The 18,823-nt window shown below is 41.2% G+C and overlaps 1 protein-coding gene across 1 annotated transcript in view; it reads left to right on the forward strand.

Annotated features, from left to right (window-relative positions):
* Nucleotides 1-18,823, forward strand: part of LOC128741748 (protein apterous-like) — a 165,026-nt gene that overhangs the window by 104,997 nt on the left and 41,206 nt on the right. The gene's annotated exons all lie outside the window — the stretch shown is intronic.

Consider the following 18,823-nt stretch of genomic DNA (forward strand, 5'->3'; position numbering starts at 1 on the left):
TGATTGTAGATCAAAATCAAAATCAAAATCAAAACGGAATGGAAAGGAATGCATCGGTTCAACGCCGCTACTTACGCTTCGCTTTCCGTCGTCTCCCTAGGAGAAACCCATTACAATGTTGAGTTTTAACAGTCGATGCCGCTTACTCAACTTGGAGACACTGCAGATAGCGTAGAAACATCGCAAAAGCACTGTTTGCTGTCGATAGGTTGCAGGGAAGAAGTAATTGTCCTTGGTGATTGATACAGACATGGCGAAAAGACGATTTTCTAATTTTAAATTCTAATGTGGCAGCATCGATTTCAAAATGGGTGTCGAAAAATGTTCGTCCCTTTACCGACTGCTGTGGTTATACACAGGATACATTGGCTTTGGTATCATGGTGTCACTTCCCTATCACAGTCTCGGCATTCCCGCCAGTGAAGTACTTGACTTGTAAAATTCCAGACCAGGCAAATTGAGATGACCCGTTTCCCGTTTTCTATTTAGTGCATGGCCCGCAACTGAACTCTTCCAATCTGCTGCTGATTTACTACCAGAACGAGCGTGGACTTCTGAGCAAAATCGATGATTTTTAGTATAGTTGTGATAGAGTCAAACTTAAACATACACTCAAGTTTTTAGGCGAACAATACGTTCAGCGTAAATCAAAACCGCGTTTAAATAAATCGCGTAAATTCTATAACCTCATGTATTTCAAAACCACGCGTAAAATTAGACTCATAAAGCACAACCGCATAAATTGCATTATGCATCTGCTTAATTATAAGTTGCTTTAAAAACAATAAAACCGGTAGGATGTCTTTAACTCTGAATTTGTCTAAAACAAAGCGTTATACACGCAAAGGGCGGAGTAACAATATAGTCGTAATTGCTTCCTGCCTTTGTAAATACTTTTCAGTACTACAAGTTTGCCTTATTTGTTTATTAATTCGTACATCTGTATATAAAAACGACCTGTTGTACGTGTTAAATTAGTTGCACTGACTGGTGCATTTCCGAATTTATTTTGTTTTTAACATGGATTTAATTTGCCACAGACTTTGTCAAAGAGCACATTTGATCTTAATGAGCCTAACTAGAATCAGATCTCCTGCATATGAAGACAAACTGATTTGCATGTAAATCAATGCTGCGGAACCGGCAAATGCAAACGAGGGCTGTAAAAATATAAAACAACCCTACTGTGTCATACTTCCTTGCAAGCACATTGTAACTTTCGCCGTGCAACGGGCGTCGTATTTGCTGGCTGCATTCGAGTGTATTTTCCTTATCGCTAAACCGACATCAACGGTTGATCCAGCATCAGCAGCAATCGCTCCGTCGTTCATCGTCCAAAAGGAGTGGAAATCAGTGGGATCCAGCGGACACTAGTCCATAGAGGTATAGAGTGACTATCATTCCACAAATCACACATTTTGCACTTCGTAGCATAACAACGGTACACACGAACAAAAAAGGGCCCGAAAACCCATATGCAACACGGTACACGGATGCTCTTCCCCGGCAGGAGCAGTGCCTTAGTATTTGCCTGGGGACACCAAGCGCACACGCTGTCTTTGAGTTCGGTAATCTGATATCTCGAAGCGAAAATACCTTATCAGATTTTAGTTGCATGTTATGATACGAACATATGTTAATATATCTTGTGTTATTATTACGGAGTGTTTTTTATATGTAAATATAATTTACATGTTTATACGGAAAATTCGCACTCCCTGGAGAGCGAGCGGTGCGGTTTTGGGCGACCGCGAGGGGATGCATTTTTATTTGCTTTTATCATTCTTGGGCAGTATGTTTCCACCGGGCAGAGCTCCGCTACAAAGTATGATTTACAACCGCTTCTTCTCTGGGAGGCCTGACTTACGGCGTGAGCTGGGAATTGTTTTATTGCATCAGGTAGGTACCTACTCGGGGGCTGCCTGAAACATGCCACTGACTGCCGCAGCCACCGGCGCGGACCGCGCACTCTGTTTGCTCTGGCAGCTCGCTGCTTTTATAGTGGAATTTTTATGCAAAAATGCCGCAACAACGGTTTGCGATCTTGCGATCTACCTCAAGGTTGATTTTTGCGATCGACAAACAGCAGTTGGAACAACTCTTTTTGCGCTGCCAACGTGCGCAGCAACATCGATGTGAGTCAGTGTCGGGAACAACTTTTCTGCATTGCTGCGTTGCTATTCAAGGATAAAAAGTGTGTAAACTGATGAATCTATTCGTTTTGTTACATACGGTAGCACATTCCAGCCGGGGATGAATCAGATTCGGGGTGTAGATACCGCGCAGTGTTCTTTCTGCTGTCTGAAAATTGAATTCAACTATAAACTGTTATGAAACAAGCGACCGTTAACTACTGCAGTGAACTTCTGTGATAAATCATTTAAACAGAAATCATGTCATTGTTACAAACGTCCTGATCATTTCTGTCACAGAGAGAGAGTACATTGAATTTCTGGCAAACATTTCAACTCTCAACCGATACGGGAACTGCGATATGGTTTATTAGCCGTCGAAAGAAGGGGCTTCCGACAGTATATTTGCATCCCCCGCTGCTGTTGCCGTTTACGATATAGTGGTTTCGAATTTCAACCGCCACCGCGCGCCACCGCCATCACCACTGCCGGCAAGGAAGAAACGGATCCGATCGTCATCGCTTGTCCACCTTATTGGCAAGTGAAGTTGTTTTCGTTCGATTAGAGGACTCCGGTTCTGAGTTCTGCTTTTTTTCGGCAGATTTCAGCTTGAAGATTAAACGATGCTGTTTTGTGTTCTTTTCTGAATCAAACGAAGAGCAACCAATAAATTGTTTCGCTGATGGCTGTCGTGTTGCTTTCGGTCTTTTCCATAAAATACACGTTTTACGCACAACTATTCATCTTTGTAGCTGTCACTATACCTACTAGAGGGAAGCGAAAGTCCGGACCGGCTACATGCGTGCATTATTCCCAGGAAAGTCTCACCAGCCTGGCTGGGACACTTAACGTACATTAAATCGAAACGATTCTATAAACTTAATTTATAACTCAATATAACATTCATTTTATTCTGTCGCTCCTCATCGATGTAGCTTCCATCCTCTGGAGGAGATGCGCTGCAGCACCATCTTTGCCGGGCAGTCGCCGTCCTAGAGTCAACCGTTTAGCTTTATCACCAAACGATCTTCCGCTGTGTGTCTTTCAAATCTGCTTTGTCTACCCATCAGTACCTGCCAGGCGGCCAGCTTGGGGCTATTCTGTATCTGTCCACACCATCTCAGCCAGGTATCTTCGCTTAATGGGAAGCGTGGAGGCATGGCAAGGCAGGGTACCAAGCATGCATAGGAAAAAAATGCAGGGCTATTTCATTATTATTTTATAAAATCAATAAAAAATATCTTAATTTAAAATCTTCCCCGGATGGGTGCCTTACTTCTGGGGACAAACTCAGTTGCTTGCTTATACCATTTTAGCTGGCTAGCTAGCAGGTCAGTGGAAAACAGAATAAATGTTAATTCATTGTGGACCCGGACCGGAGAGAATATGGGATCCACTTTTCAAAATTCATGAGATCATTTGTATGTAAGACCGCAACGATCCGGGCTGTCGTCGGGTTTCATTAGCCGTTTTTCGGGCGTTTTCGGTTGAAGGATGATGAATGGATTATGGTGCGTGGCGGTCGATTAACGTGGTAATTTACCGTAACTATTCTGTGCTTGGAATTATTCTTATCTTATTGGGGACGTGACCAGAGAACCGCCCGGATCGGGTCGGAGACTTTCCCTGCACAGTTGGAATATGGTGATGTTTGTTCTATTTTTTCTTCGGAAAAAGGAAAGTGACACGTTGAGGTCAACTTTTAATTGTTAACTTTCAATCTAATTTACCACAAGTATCTTAATATGGCTCAATGTTTCAGTTACATTCAAATTGTCTCAGTTTTGTTTGACTTACTGATACTTTACTTCAATGGCGACATCGGCGACAATGTTATCGATTCTGCAGCGAACGAATCGTGGACCTTCAGAACTGTTAATCCTCGGTTACCGTTCTCTAATTCTATCAAACACGAGCTGAATGTACCATAATCCTAAACAGTGCTCGTCCACCGAGTGCAAGGTCTGTCCCGGAGTCTACGGCCTCTTCCATGAAAATACTTGATTACTATTTCGTTGGGCATTCTGGTCGCGTCCCCCGCCTTGAACTAGCTATGTGGCTCATTGAAAACCCAATTGTAATTTATAGTTTTAATTCGCGATAACGATATAATTATTATACACTAGCTGACCCGACAAACTTCGTATTGCCACAAATTAACCTGTGTTGTACATAAATCATGAATCTCGGATGATCTTTGTCACTATCTCGAGTTTTGCAAGCCCCCCAGTGGGCGGCGCTTCCGACGGCGGGTCACCGGCAACACTCGCGACCGGCTCGTCCTGAATGATCTAGTGTTACTATAGATAGTTTTTGTGGTCTTGTTATTGATTAATGTTTTATGGAAGAGTCTCGAATTTCTCGAGTTGGATTAGTTTTTGAGTTTCGCAAAAATTTCTGTTTTATTTGTATGAGAGTCCATATCCCCCTACCACAGGGGTGAGAGGTCTCTAACTATCATAAAATAAATTCAAGACTCAAAAATCTCCTACATGCTAAATTTGGTTCCATTTGCTTGATTAGTACTCAAATTATAAGGAAATTTGTATTTCATTTGTATGGGAGCCCACCCTCTTAAAAGGGAAAGGGGTCGTAATACACCACAGAAAAAAAATTCTGCCATCTAAAACTCTCACATGCCAAATTTGGTTCGATTTGCTTGATTAGTTCTAAAGTTATGAGCAAATTTGTATTTCGTTTGAATGGGAGCCCCCCCCCCCTCCTAAAAAGGTAAGAAGTCCTAATTCATAATGGGAAAAATGGTTGCCTCCAAAAACACCCACATGCCAAATATGGTTCCATTTGCTTGATTAGTTCTCGAATTATGAGGAAATTTGTATTTCATTTGTGTAGAAGCCCCCCCTCTTGAAGTGTGGAAGGATCCTAATTCACCGTAGAAAATATTTTTGCCTCCAAAAACCTCCACATGCCGAATTTGGTTCTATTTGCTTGATTAGTTCTCGAGTTATGGGGAAATTTGTATTTCATTTGTATTGGAGCCCCCCCTCCTAATGTGGGAAGAGGTCCTAATTCATCACAGAAAAAATTCTTGCCTCCAAAAACACCTACACGCCAAATTTGGTTCCATTTGCTGAATTAGTTCTCGAGTTATGAGGAAATTTGTATTTCGTTTGTATAGGACCCCCCCTCCTAAAGTGGGGAGGGGTCCCAATTCATCATTGAAAAAAAAAATTGTCTCCAAAAACACACATATGCCAAATTTGGTTCAATTCGCTTGATTAGTTCTCGAGTTATGAGGAAATTTGTATTTCATTTGTACAGGAGCCCCTCCTCTTAAAGTGGGGAGGGGTCCTAATTCACCATAGAAAATTTTCTTGCTCTCGAAAACCTTCACATGCCAAATTTGGTTGCATTTGCTTGATTAGTTCTCGAGTTATGAGGAAAATTGTATGGAAGCCCCCCCTCTTAAAGGGGAGAGGAATTATAATTCCTCTTATAAAGAGGGGAGGGGTCTCAATTCACCATAGAATAAATTCTTGTCACCAAAAAAAACACCCACATGCCAAATGTTGTTCTATTTGCTTGATTAGTTCTCGAGTTAGGAGGAAATTTATATTTTATTTGTACAGGAGCCCCCCCTCTTAGAGTGGGGAGGAGTCCTAATTCACCGTAGAAAATTTTCCTGCCCTCGAAAACCTTCACATGCCAAATTTGGTTCCATTTGCTTGATTAGTTCTTGAGTTATGAGGAAATTTGTATGGAAGCCCCCCCTCTTAAAGGGGAGAGGAGTTACAATTCCCCTTATAAAGAGGGAGGGGTCTCAATTTACCATAGAATAAATTCTTGTCACCGAAAACACCCACATGCCAAATTTGGTTCTATTTGCTTGATTAGTTCTCGAGCTATGAGTAAATTTGTATTTCATTTGTATAGGAGCCCCCCCTACTAAAGTGGGGAGAGGTTCTTATTCATCATAGAAAAAATTCTTGCCTCCAAAAACACCTACATGCCAAATTTGGTTCCATTTGCTGGATTAGCTCTCGAGTTATAAGGAAATTTGTATTTCGTTTGTATAGGAGCCCCCCCCCCCCACTTAAAGTGGGGAGGGGTCCCAATTCATCATAGAAAAAAATTTTGTCTCCAAAAACACACACATGCCAAATTTGGTTCCATTTGCTTGATTAGTTCTCGAGTTATGAGGAAATTGGTATTTCATTTGTACAGGAGCCCCCCCTCTTAAAGTGAGGAGGGGTCCAAATTCAACATAGAAAATTTTCTTGCCCTCGAAAACTTTCACATGCCAAATTTGGTTCCATTTGCTTGATTAGTTCTCGAGTTATGAGGAAATTTGTATGGAAGCCCCCCCTCTTAAAGGGGAGAGGAGTTATAATTCCCCTTATAAAGAGGGGAGGGGTCTCAAATTACCCTAGAATAAATTCTTGTCACCGAAAACACCCACATGCCAAATTTGGTTCTATTTGCTTGATTAGTTCTCGAATTATGCAGAAATTTGTGTTTCATTTGTATGGGAGCCCCCCCTCTTAGTGGGGGTAGGGGTCTCTAACCATCACTAAAACCTTTCCTGGCCCCAAAAACCTCTACATGCAAATTTTCACGCCGATTGGTTCAGTAGTTTTTGATTCTATAAGGAACACAGGACAGACAGACAGAAATCCATTTTTATAGGTATAGATAGCACAAGCGTAGGTACTACTTCATATTGTTCCCTATTTAGCTCTACTTCTGTACTTTGTATTGGCAGTGGAGATGAGCCCCAATCTCACTGCTTCCAAATTAAAAGACTCTTTTCGGTCTTTGAGTTTGATTCCAATGATATCAATGACATCTGCAAATTCAAGAAGCCAATGGGAACTTTTGATAATTGTCCCATTCCTTTCCACGTTTGCTTTCCATATTGGACTATTCAAGGCAATATGCATTCTTTTGTTTTGGTCCTTGCAACATCACAAAAGTGCCTATTCTAACCCACGATACTGACTCAGTCAGCACAAATCAGATTCACTGGTTCCATCGGAAAACTATATTCTAGCATTATCCACCATAGACAATTTCGTTTGACTTAATCGTACACTGCTTTAAAGTCAATAAACAGATGATGAATTTGCAGACTAGTTGTACTCCCGGAACTTGTCTACTAACTTATTTATTTACTTATTGGTCCATGTCCCCCAATCCGGCGGAAGGACAGCGTCAAGCAGCTGACACAGAGTAAATATCTAATCCGTTCTGAAACGATCATCAACCAAACCAGCTTGGTACTTGACGATGAAGGAGTCCATTAACGGTGTCAGTCTCTAGAACAGGATACGAGAATGCACCTTATAGGCAAAACTGACCAATCTTATGCCTCGATAGTTTTTTCATTTGAGTCTCTGAAGGCTGTTTATCGCTCGGATTATGAGCTATGAAATATTTAAAAAATCATACTATTTGAATAGAGTAGCTCAATTTCGGGTACTTACGGGCAAACCAAACAACTATTAGTGGAAAGTACAATATTTTCTCTACAAAATAAAAACCAATTTCGTAAAAAAATAATCAATTGAAAAGTGTGTTAATTTCGACAGAGGATTTTATAATTCATTTTTTTTGGTGAAGTATTTGGATAAATGTTTGAAGTGTAAAATGCAAATGTAAGTTTTGGGTAAATGTTTGATGTGTAAAATGCAAATTTAGATGTACTGAAAACTCTCGATATTAGGCTAAAATATAGACTCAGCGAATGTGAGACTCGAACTCACAGCTCTCATTTTTCAGTTGAGCGTGTTAGTCCGTTTGCACCATCAGTTTCGATGCGCTCGTCCAATTCTATTATTCTTAACACATTTACCCAGCTCATTGAACATGCATCCTAACGATAAATAATCTTCAGTGACAATGTGTATTTATGTGTATTTTAATCTAATCTAATCTCACACTAACGCAGCCAACTCTTGAAGGCATCTTGGAAAATGACGATTACTTGAATCAATCTTTTTTTTCTTGTCAACGGCCAGGCCAACTGCGCAGCATGTACCGCAAAGAGAATTCCAAGGAATCAAGTGGAACCAGAAAAATACCCAATTCCATTAAACTCCTTGAAAACAAGGGGAAAGAAGAAAGCGTGGACCTCCCGTACCAAACGCTTCCCATATACATAGATAATGATTTATTGACAGTCGTTGGGAGTATCTTTGCTAATAAAGGTTAGTGATACTCCGGACCCTCAGGGATGAACTAATGGCAGTTAGACCAGAAGCCTGGCTGCAATTGGCCAAGGATATAGCGCCTTACTGGGCTCTCTGAAAATAGATTAGTTTGCCAAAAATATTAGTTTAAATCATATAATACTTGAAAATAAAGTCGTGTGGTTTAATGGTTGCCTAAAACTACATTTGTAAGGTTAGGAACTGAAAACCGCACGACTCCGCACCTTCTAGCTTGGCTATTCAATTATAGAAATTGAAGTATTTCCAGGTATGGCCACGTGGAGGCGCTAGGTAGGGGCTTGGGATGGCTAGAGCTATGTTGGACGCTTCTTCTTAGTTGCCTTCTCCATTTCATACCCAGTGGCAATGTGTATTTATGTGTATACACCAAATAACTTCGTTGAACGTTCGAAAGCACTTAAAAGATCGTGTGAAAAATTATTGAGCAAAATTGACTTTTACGTGCTTTTTCCAAACAAATCATCATATTTCGCCAATAGTCAGAGATAGAAAGAGGCTGTATTCTACAAAGTTGCTCATTTTAGTATCTACTACAACTTTTATGAAGTTGATTAATTTCTTTCAGAACAGTTTTCTGTTTTAGCATTTAAACGGATGGGCTATTAAGGATATTAAGTAACTCGGTAAATATTTCAAGGAGAGATAGTGGACCACATTTGACGAAAAAGCCTTCTACGCCATATGTCGACCATATGTCTAGTCTCAATCATTACAGAGTTTTTTTACAACTTTATCATTTTTGTAATTGACTTATACTGGTCAAGTTAATTTGTACTTCTTTTTAGTGAGTAAAAGTGTTGTGAGAGTTGTGGGTTCAATAAATTTGTGTAGTTTTCAGTTTTATGTTTAAAATTAAATTGCAACGAAACCGAAAGAGATAGCCGTTTCACGCTAAAGAACTAATTAAAGAATGATACCATTGCTTTAAATTGGTAAATAAAAGCAAAACTTTATCTCGCTTTTTTGGGAAAAAATGAATGAAAACGCCTCGAGGAACACTTATTTCAAAGCTTTTTTTCTTGAAGTAAAAGATTTAAAGGCAGAACAAAAAACCAGTCCATCAAAATTTTCCTTCATTCGAACCAAAAATTACTGCAATGTTTGAAATAAGCGCGCATGTGTTTGTGTGGGACGGCGCGACAAATGTCATTCTGCAAAGTTTCGAGAATGCGTGCGTGAGTTAGTTTGAAAGTAGAATGCTGGGTATTGAAACGATTTATTGACATTTTTCCTTTTTCGTACGAAAAAAGGCAGTAAAATTTGGCTGCATTGATTTGTACTAAATTTATATCACCCCAATGATAAAAGACGCGCTATATTTAATTTTTAGTTTTCACCAAAAACGCCACACTTGAAAAATTACGCATTTTTTAGGTCATTTACTATCTCGTTTTGAGGCTTCCCTACAAGTCCCACGTGGCACCTGTAGGCTGTAGCAAGTTTTACAATTAATTATTCATCTATTGGAATTAGTATTAGGAAATAACCAAGTAGCTTATAGATTCACAGCTATTATCAAAGATAAAATTGTTAATTTTTCAAGCTAACCTCAAGCTAAGAAAGACATAGAAAATGATAAAATTTTATAAGATTAGTAAAAAAATTATAAGAACAGTTTACTTTTGGGACTTCAGTTTATAATGCTTTTTAGTTTTAGGTGATAAATTATACCCAAAAGATACATACAAGACAATTTAAATTCGAAATGCTCCACTATTTATCCATTTATGATTGATTAATAGATAACTTATTACTCTATAGGTGTCACCGCTTGATAGAAATTCCACTTGGAGTTGAAATTTGGTAATATTTTTGATAGCTTTATTTGATCAGGTTAACCGTGAAACCCATTCCATCTGAGAAGATGTAGTAACGATCCAACTCAGTGAACGTTTATCGATTCGATCCGATATGCCAAGTGTCGTTAATTGATGATTCAATTTAGTCCGAAATGGCATTTTTCGTGTTCGAAAATCTCCGAGCCAGTAGAAAAATTCACCCAAACAGGAGAACCAGCGTTGGTCGTTCACTGCTGGGTTCGCTTGAGTTGCTTTCGAATGATACTGTGTCTCGGGCTCGGCCAGCCAACGGAGGACACGGTGCGGCGATACGTACAAATTTATCGGGAATTAAGATAAAGCGAGCGATGTTATGCCGGTGTCATCCGAATGTGACAAACCCGATGGCACATATATCTTAAGCTAACTTGTTCACCGAACAGGGTGCCTCCTGTTCCTTAAGTGGAATCTAATGTTGGCCGACCGAAGGGCACGATTAAAACGCTAAATGATCGCCACTACCGATGCGCTGTCGACGCTGAGGATGGGCCAGGAAATGCCACAATACCACCGCGCCACGATGCTACCTAATCAGAAATTTATTCAGATTACGAGCTTCTAACTAATATTTTGTCGTTTTTCTCCTCTGTTTCGTTTCAGGTAAGACATTAAATCCCACCGAAACACATCGGTTCGAAAACTAGTTCTCGTGAGTATGCTCTTGCACAGGGTTAAATTTCCATAGAACGAGAATCCAATCCGATGGGATGTCATCGATCGATGGGCGGCCACCCGGAGTTTCGACCTTTCGTGGTTCCTTCAAATAGACTGTTTTGTCATGGGACCTCGGTATGTGTTATAAACAGCTTGAGTTTGTTTGCCGCGAGGCGGGTTCGACAAAGCATTCCGACATTTTCCCATCATTTGACACGCGATGGTTTCAAAACAAACAAAACACCGCATAGCAAGACACTTCCACACCACATCGGTTCCAGCCTCACTGAAATCCATCCATCATACTGTGATTCAGCAGCATGTCTATGATGAGGAAGAAAGGCACCCGGTTCGTTTAGAGGCGTTAACCATATGGATATCGCCCGCTGTGATAATACGCGATTTCGGCATAGTTCTCGTTTATCCTATATCCTAATAATTCGAGAAAAACATGCTTCCGATGGTTTGTCTCATGTGATGTAGACAAGCACACTGGTTCAAGTTAGTATATTTTACAATCACTTCGGCTCACTCTTCGCCAACTTCCCTTCGGTGATTTTACATTTTGACCAACATGCGTTGGAAATTGTTGGCACAGTGCAGGCAAAACGCATCCGATTTTCCTTATATTTCACACAAGGACCCTTACTTGGCGTGCATATGCAATTCGAACCAACCTAGTTCAATAGGCTTATGACGACACACTCACTCATCGAGAGTGTGGTGTCGATTGTTGTGTGGAAAATCTATACAGTCGTTTCCTGCAAAGCGCCGAGCACCCGGCAGCGGCGCTTGGCTCAGGTACCGGTACACGGCGGGGGGTTACCGAAGGAAGTTTGTCGGTTTTGTATACCCCGAGCTGAGCTCAGCACTCGATTGTGACTCCCGTTGAGAGGCGAACGAGCGAAACAAATTCTGGAGGGTCATCGAGCAAATGATATAATTACAATATTTGTTTAAACTTGTTTTCTTCGTCTCTTGCCAACAGTCAGTGGTGAATAGGGAGCAATAGGAGTGAGGAAACAGGCGTTTTATGTGAAGTGTTTTAGTTTTTCGTAAATTTCGAATACCTGGTTTTCTTTGGCTGATGAAGTTGAAGCAGTGTCACGGTTTTGGTCGTTAGCTGTCATGTTTTCGACAAAAACCGAAATGTTGTTAATTCGTCTCTGATGTTACTTATCTCATTAATATTGCGACTAACATTTGCCATTTGAAGAAAGGCAAAATTTATTTTTTTCAACTTTTCGAGAGTTTTTTTGTTGTATTTTTTGTAAACGTCAGTTGCCTTGGCGTAATAATGTTAGATAATCGATTTTCTTTCGTCAATCGTTTCTGTCATTCGACTGCATCGGTTGCTGTACTAAGAAAATTTACTATTAATAAAAATATAAATACCTATATAAAAATATAAAAATATGTCAAAAAAAAATTTAGTGATGTAAATGTAAATCGCTAAAAAAGGGGTTGGAAAAGCGAGTGAACGAACATATTTGGTTGTTTTTCAATTACCAGATGGAAGAAGCTCAAGTTTTTTTTTCCACATATGACATTTGGTGGCTTAATTCAAATATTGAATTTGGAATCTAGAGATATCTTTTTTGCACGTTTGTTCGATAATTATGAGTGATTACCATTTATTTTTTATTTAATTTAGCGACATAACTACGGTGATCTTTCCCAATAGACGAAGGAAACGGTAGAGGAAAGTAATGAAATCAAAGATGTTTATAGTATCCAAACAGAGTGGGATGAGACGTAAAGAGGAAAGAGCGAAAAATTGGGTAAGGGCAACGCATGGTGAGTCTGTATAACGTTTCTCTTAACCCTTGCTGGAGGATCCGCGGATCGAATTAAGCCGTAATGGGAGCCATTTATAACCGGATTCGAACCCAACTTTTCCGCGGGCCCTGTGATATTGGTGAATCTGTGAACCTTTGTATTTCTTCAATTAACTCGGTTAAGAACTGCCGCTCTCCAATTCCTTCGGCACCGTGTAGTCGCCGCTAGATCTCGTCCCATATGGTCTAACCCTCTTATATGTTGTCGTCTTATTACTACCGGGTTGCGAAATCTGTCGATAAAGAAGGGTTCTTTTTTTCTAACGACGTAGAGCAGTCGGCTTAACTTTTCTGTTGGGGAAGAATAGAGCCTGAGCGAAGGTGAGAGCTCTCACCTTCGCTAAGTCTATATTTTTGGCCTAATATCAAGAATTTTCAGTTTACCTGAATCTACATTTCTCGCATTAAGCATTTATTCTTCCCCAACCGATAAAGAAGGGTTAAATCTCTGAAAAACTAGACATTTAAGCTCAAGCCTTTGTGTATTTAAGTCAAGGAACAAGTAATACGTAGGAATTCGCTATTCACTATATGGTCAGCTTTTCCAGGCCCATCTGCATAAGTTCCACTCCGATCACTTATCTTTTTGAGCTGTTTTTTGTGTTTCATTGTGAATAATGGCTTCCTTAACTTTGCTTACATATCGTTGGGGTTGGACAACTTTTTCCACGTTTGTCCCACCGACGGAATAGATATCCCGCTGCCATGAACCTTTGCCAGAGCGCCTTCTAGGTGTTCGTCGAAGTTGTAGCTTCCATTTATCGGTCAGATACTAAAAATACTACCATTCTTATTCCGACACATTTAGGTTAGTGGCACAAAGCATTGGCGGTATGCGTTGAGATTCTCATCCAGGTGGCGCAATTTCTCTCAAAAGATTTAGAATTTCTGCTAGAATTCATCTTCAGCCTGTGTTTTCCACAATCTGACGAGTGGCTTAGCGCATTTTTACTTCCCTTTTCCAATCATTACCATATCAACCACTCCGCTGATGCTATTCTGCCTGTTTAAGGATCCTCTGGTAAGTTCCCAGCTAGCATTTTAGATGTATATAAAAGTTAAAAATTAGCATTACGTACATATATACATGCTAATAAATCGTATTTGATTCGCAAAATTGGCATAACCGTGGTATTTTGGAGGCAATATACGTGATGAGGAATAAACATACGCGTTTCATCGATATATGTAATTATATACGATAATATCCAATTAAGCCCGACCCGCTCCGTACTGCTATACGATTCTGTGCTGAATATCGTATGTATGTCAGCTATTAACGTTATATGCGACTAAAAATCAACTTGAGCGGACTTTATTAAGCTTTAGTTACGATTCCGAATTTGTTAAGAGTTATTTACGATAGTTCCGTTATTGATGTACGATTTGGTGCTAGCTGGCTTGTTGATGGCTGGTTGTTGATGCTCCAACAGCCCTAGAGAGGGGCTGTTTTCGGCTTTTCTTCCGGCAGTGCAGCTTCGAGTGAATGCGCGTAATATGTGGCGCCATCAGGCAGCTTCAGCCACGCCTTTAACCAAGGCAGGCGTCGGTGTCGAAGCACTTGTATCCATTGTACTCGGTCCTGAGCATATTTATGTTACTTCACTATTTCGGCGACAATCGGCTTATTGAATCAATGCCGATTTTAGGAGTTGTCTCCACGTTTGTCGGTCTTGGGTTGCAACTCTCCAATCACCTCTGACACCCATTGCTTTAGCAAATTCTCTAATGAATATAGTTTTCGCTGATTTCTCATCCGGCATCTTTGCTACGTGGTCAGCCTGTCGTATTTTAGTCGCCTCACAATATTCGCATCTTCATATTATTCTCCTGCGCCACACTCCTTCTTATAATATGCAGTCCAGAATTGATCGCAGGATCTCACGTTCAAAAACGTTAAGAACTCGTCGGTCGCTCTCTTTCAACATCCACGCTTTGTGGCCGTAGAGTACTACCGAAAGAATCAGCATCTTATATAGAGGGCAAGTTTCGTATGGAGCTGCAGACTGTGGGATCTCCATCTATCACCACCACAGTTCCAACACCAGAAGGGCTTCCATTTACTTTGTTTTGGTAGAATTTATGATACGCCCTATCCTCGAAGCTTCTTCCGTAAGATGTGTGTACGCTTCTTCTACAGCACTACGGTTAACCCCGAAGGCATCGATGTCATCCGCAAACCATAGAACCATGTGACATTTCGTGATGATGGAACCGCTTCTTTGCACATCTACCCTTTACATACCAATACAATGCTGAACAGAAAATTCAAAAGCCCGACACCGTCAAACCATTTAGCTTCACAAACAAGTCCGATGCCTCATCCGCTCTGCTGATGCTTAATTTTGAATTATGAAGGATAGCACGTACCAGCCTAATCAGTTTTGTTGGAAAACCATGTTGAAGCTCATTTCGTTTAACTGAATCATACGCCGTCTTGATGTCTATAAACAAATGGTGAGTCCGCAAGTTGAATTCCTGGAATTTGTCGAGGTCATGTCATAAGGTGAACATTTGGTCCGTCGTGAGCATCCCTCTCGAAAACCGCACTGGTATCCGCCAATAAAGGATTTCTGCAACGGTGTCTTGAAAGAAGTTGGTATGCAGAACTGAGAAGAGTGATGCCTCGATAATTGCTGCATTTGAGTCGATGGCCATTTTTTAACTTCCAACTAGTCCGTAGGTAGTTCCACCTTAATCTATACCTTTAGTATAACCCGATGAATTGCACAATACAGTCATTTACTCCCAACTTTTAAAAGTTCGGCAGGGATGCCGTCCTTTCTAGCTGTTTTGGCGTTTTTTAACTTTCTAGTATTGCTTTTTGAAACTCGTCCAAAGTTGGAGGATCCACAGATTATCCATCATCTCAATCGCTCCCAGCTAGCATTTTTGTATGTATATAAAAGTTAAAAATTGGCATTACGTACATATATACATGCTAATAAATCGTATTTGATGCGCAAAATTGGCATATCCGAAGCATTTTGGAGGGTATATGCATGATGTGGAATAAACATACGCAATTTATAGATATAATTATATACGACAATATCCGACTAAGCCCGACCGCTCCGTACTGCAATATGATTCTGTGCTGAATATCGTATGTATGTTAGCTATTATCACAGACTAACAGACGTAACACCTCGAACAAATTTTCTAACAAAACATCATTTCAATGACACCCCTAAAACTTGGAAAAACACTAGCATCACCTGGTGCAGTCTTCGCGCTACGCAGAGTAAGTTGCTATAAATTTAGCAATGCTATAAATTTACTTGTATATTATCTGACAACAGCGCCAGTGCAGGCGAGAGGCGTTCTCGCGCAGCGACTGTTGTTTGAGTCTTGGCTTAAGCGAAAATTTGAAACGATCGTTTTTATTGACGATGGAATGAGACTCCAGTGTTACGTCTGTTAGTCTGTGCTATTATCCTTATATACTACTGAAAATTAAGTTGGGCCGACTTTATTCAGCTTTAGTTGTGATTCCGAATTTGTTAAGCGTTATTTACGATAATTTTCGGTTATTGATGTACGATTTGGTGCTAGCTGGGTATTTTGTTTCTGTTGACAGCTCCATCTTGTTCACCATTCAACAGTCGAAATCAAAAGATTGTACTCAACGCCATGCTTCCTCGGATTTTACGGTAGTCAGGAGTTGGCACGGTCCGGTTCCTGATTCCGTTGATCGTTTAAAAGAAGCTTTTCGTATCCTGCCTCTCGAAGTCATCTCTGTCTCCGCAAGAACACGATCCCAGTGTTGGTGTTTCTTACGACGGTGAAGTTTCTTTTCGGTAGCTCTAGCATCTTGGTGTCTCTCTCGCTGTTCTGACGTGAGCCACCATATGAGTTCTGGTTCGATTCTTCTCGTCAGTCACTCGTTGGCAATCTGCGTCGACCCACTCTCTTTGTAAGTGACTGCAGCAGTAGTACGCAACACTTCCCGCGCTGTAGTACTGATCGCATCGTGGATGTGCTTCCGCTGCTCGTTCAGGTCTTTCCAAGTTGTTCGCCGATCCGCTAATCATTTTCCCGAGAGTACTTTGCAGCAACACCTTCCGCTGATAATCGCCAAATGTTCAGTTGTATCTTCCTCGTTAGTCTCGATTTGAATTCGTTGTACAACTGAGCGCGAATCTGGCTTACTACACGGAAAGAAATTTGATTCCGATGCCATGAATGAAACCATGAAAACATGAAATGTGAATTCCTGTCAAATCATGACTGAGCTGTCGTGCCAGAAAGCACAAAATCATGAATAATAGTTCATGATTTTGCGTTGTGTTGTACTGCAAGAAGCTCGGGATATCATGATTATTATACATGGTGTATTTTCATAAATCATAAGCTAGAAACCTGGAATCATGAGTCATTTTGCTCGTTTTGGAGATCAAATTTCTATCCGTGTACGAGATAGTGGTCTGAGTCGACGTTTGGTTCCTGGAAAGACCGTATGTCTGCGACGTCAGACAAGTGCCGGTCACCAAACAGAACGTGGTCGCTCTGAAAGCAGGTCTTCCCATGAGGATGTTTCTAGGTATGCTTCCGAAAGTCGTGCAAAAAATTTACTACAGATAACAATTCATCTGGTTATAGCGAAGATGACTAGTCTAAGGTCATTGTCGTTGGTGGTGGGATGGAGGCTTTCTCTGCCAGGAACGAGATGAAAAATACCTTCGCGCCCGACCTGTGCATTTGTGGTCCTGGGCTACGCGTCGCTAATTCATTAAGCTTCTCGATACTCGCGAGGCGTAAGATACAGTGCTGAGTAGTGCCTGTCTTTAAACGAGGTCGTGGTCGTGGACAATTTGTGTTTCTGTCTGATATGGTGACTTTCAACTGTACCTGCGTAGTATATTGTGCTGGGAGAAACTACTACGTATGGCCATATTCTTGAAGTTTTAGTTTTGCTCAGCTTTCCAATGGTGGTCTTGAAATTCAAATCGGTTGGGGGATCATGGCGAAAACGGCGAATTTTTGATAAAATCCAACATGGCGGCCAAATCCAAAACGGCAGCCAATTTTTTTTTCACTTCGTTTATAAACCCTATCTCTTCTCTTTACAAAACCGTGTCGTTTGTCACTTACTTACTTACTTACTTAGGTGGCTTGCCATCCTAAGACAAAGCCTGTTGAACAAAATTTCTCCATGTAACTCGGTTGAGGGCTACCGCTCTCCAATTCCTCGGACACCGAGTACTCTCCGCCAGATCTCGCTCCACCTGGTCTAACCATCTTGCTCGCTGCGCTCCTGGTCGTCTTGTTCCTACCGGATTTGAGGCGAACACCATCTTTGCAGGGTAGTTGTCCGGCATTCTTGCAACATGCCCTGCCCATCGCATCCGTCCAGCTTTAGCCACCTTCTGGATACTGGGTTCGCCATAGAGCTGTGCGAGTTCATGGTTCATCCTCCGCCTCCATACTCCGTTCTCCTGTACGCCGCCGAAGATCGTTCTTAGCACTCGTCGTTCGAAAACTCCGAGCACTCGCAGGTCCTCCTCGAGCATTGTCCATGTTTCATGCCCGTAGAGAACAACCGGTCTAATAAGCGTCTTGTACAGGGTGCACTTTGTACGGGGACTTAGTCTGCTCGACCGCAATTGCTTGTGGAGCCCATAGTAAGCACGACTTCCGCTGATAATACGCCTCCGAATCTCACGGCTGGTATCATTGTCCGCCGTTACCAGTGAGCCAAGGTAGACAAATTCATCGACTACCTCAAACTCATCGCCGTCGATCAATATACTACTGCCCAAGCGTTGTCGTTCGGCCTCGGTTCCGCTGGCCAGCATGTACTTTGTTTTAGACGTATTTACCTTTAACCCAATCTTTTCTGCTTCGCGCTTTAGTCTGGTGTACTGTTCAGCCACCGCCACAGATGTTCTGCCGATAATATCCATGTCATCGGCAAAGCAGACGAATTGACTAGATTTGCTGAATATCGTGCCCCGCGTGTTGATATCCGCTCGGTTCATAACACCTTGTAGCGCTATGTTGAACAGCAGGCATGAAAGACCATCACCTTGACGAAGCCCTCTGTGTGATTCGAATGAACTTGACAATCCACCCGAAATCCGAACACAGCACTGTGTACCATCCATCGTAGATTTAATCAGTTTGATTAGCTTCCTGGGGAAGCTGTTCTCGTCCATGATTTTCCATAG

Source organism: Sabethes cyaneus, chromosome 3, assembly GCF_943734655.1.
Source record: "Sabethes cyaneus chromosome 3, idSabCyanKW18_F2, whole genome shotgun sequence".
In the NCBI taxonomy this organism is placed as follows: Eukaryota; Metazoa; Arthropoda; class Insecta; order Diptera; family Culicidae; genus Sabethes; species Sabethes cyaneus.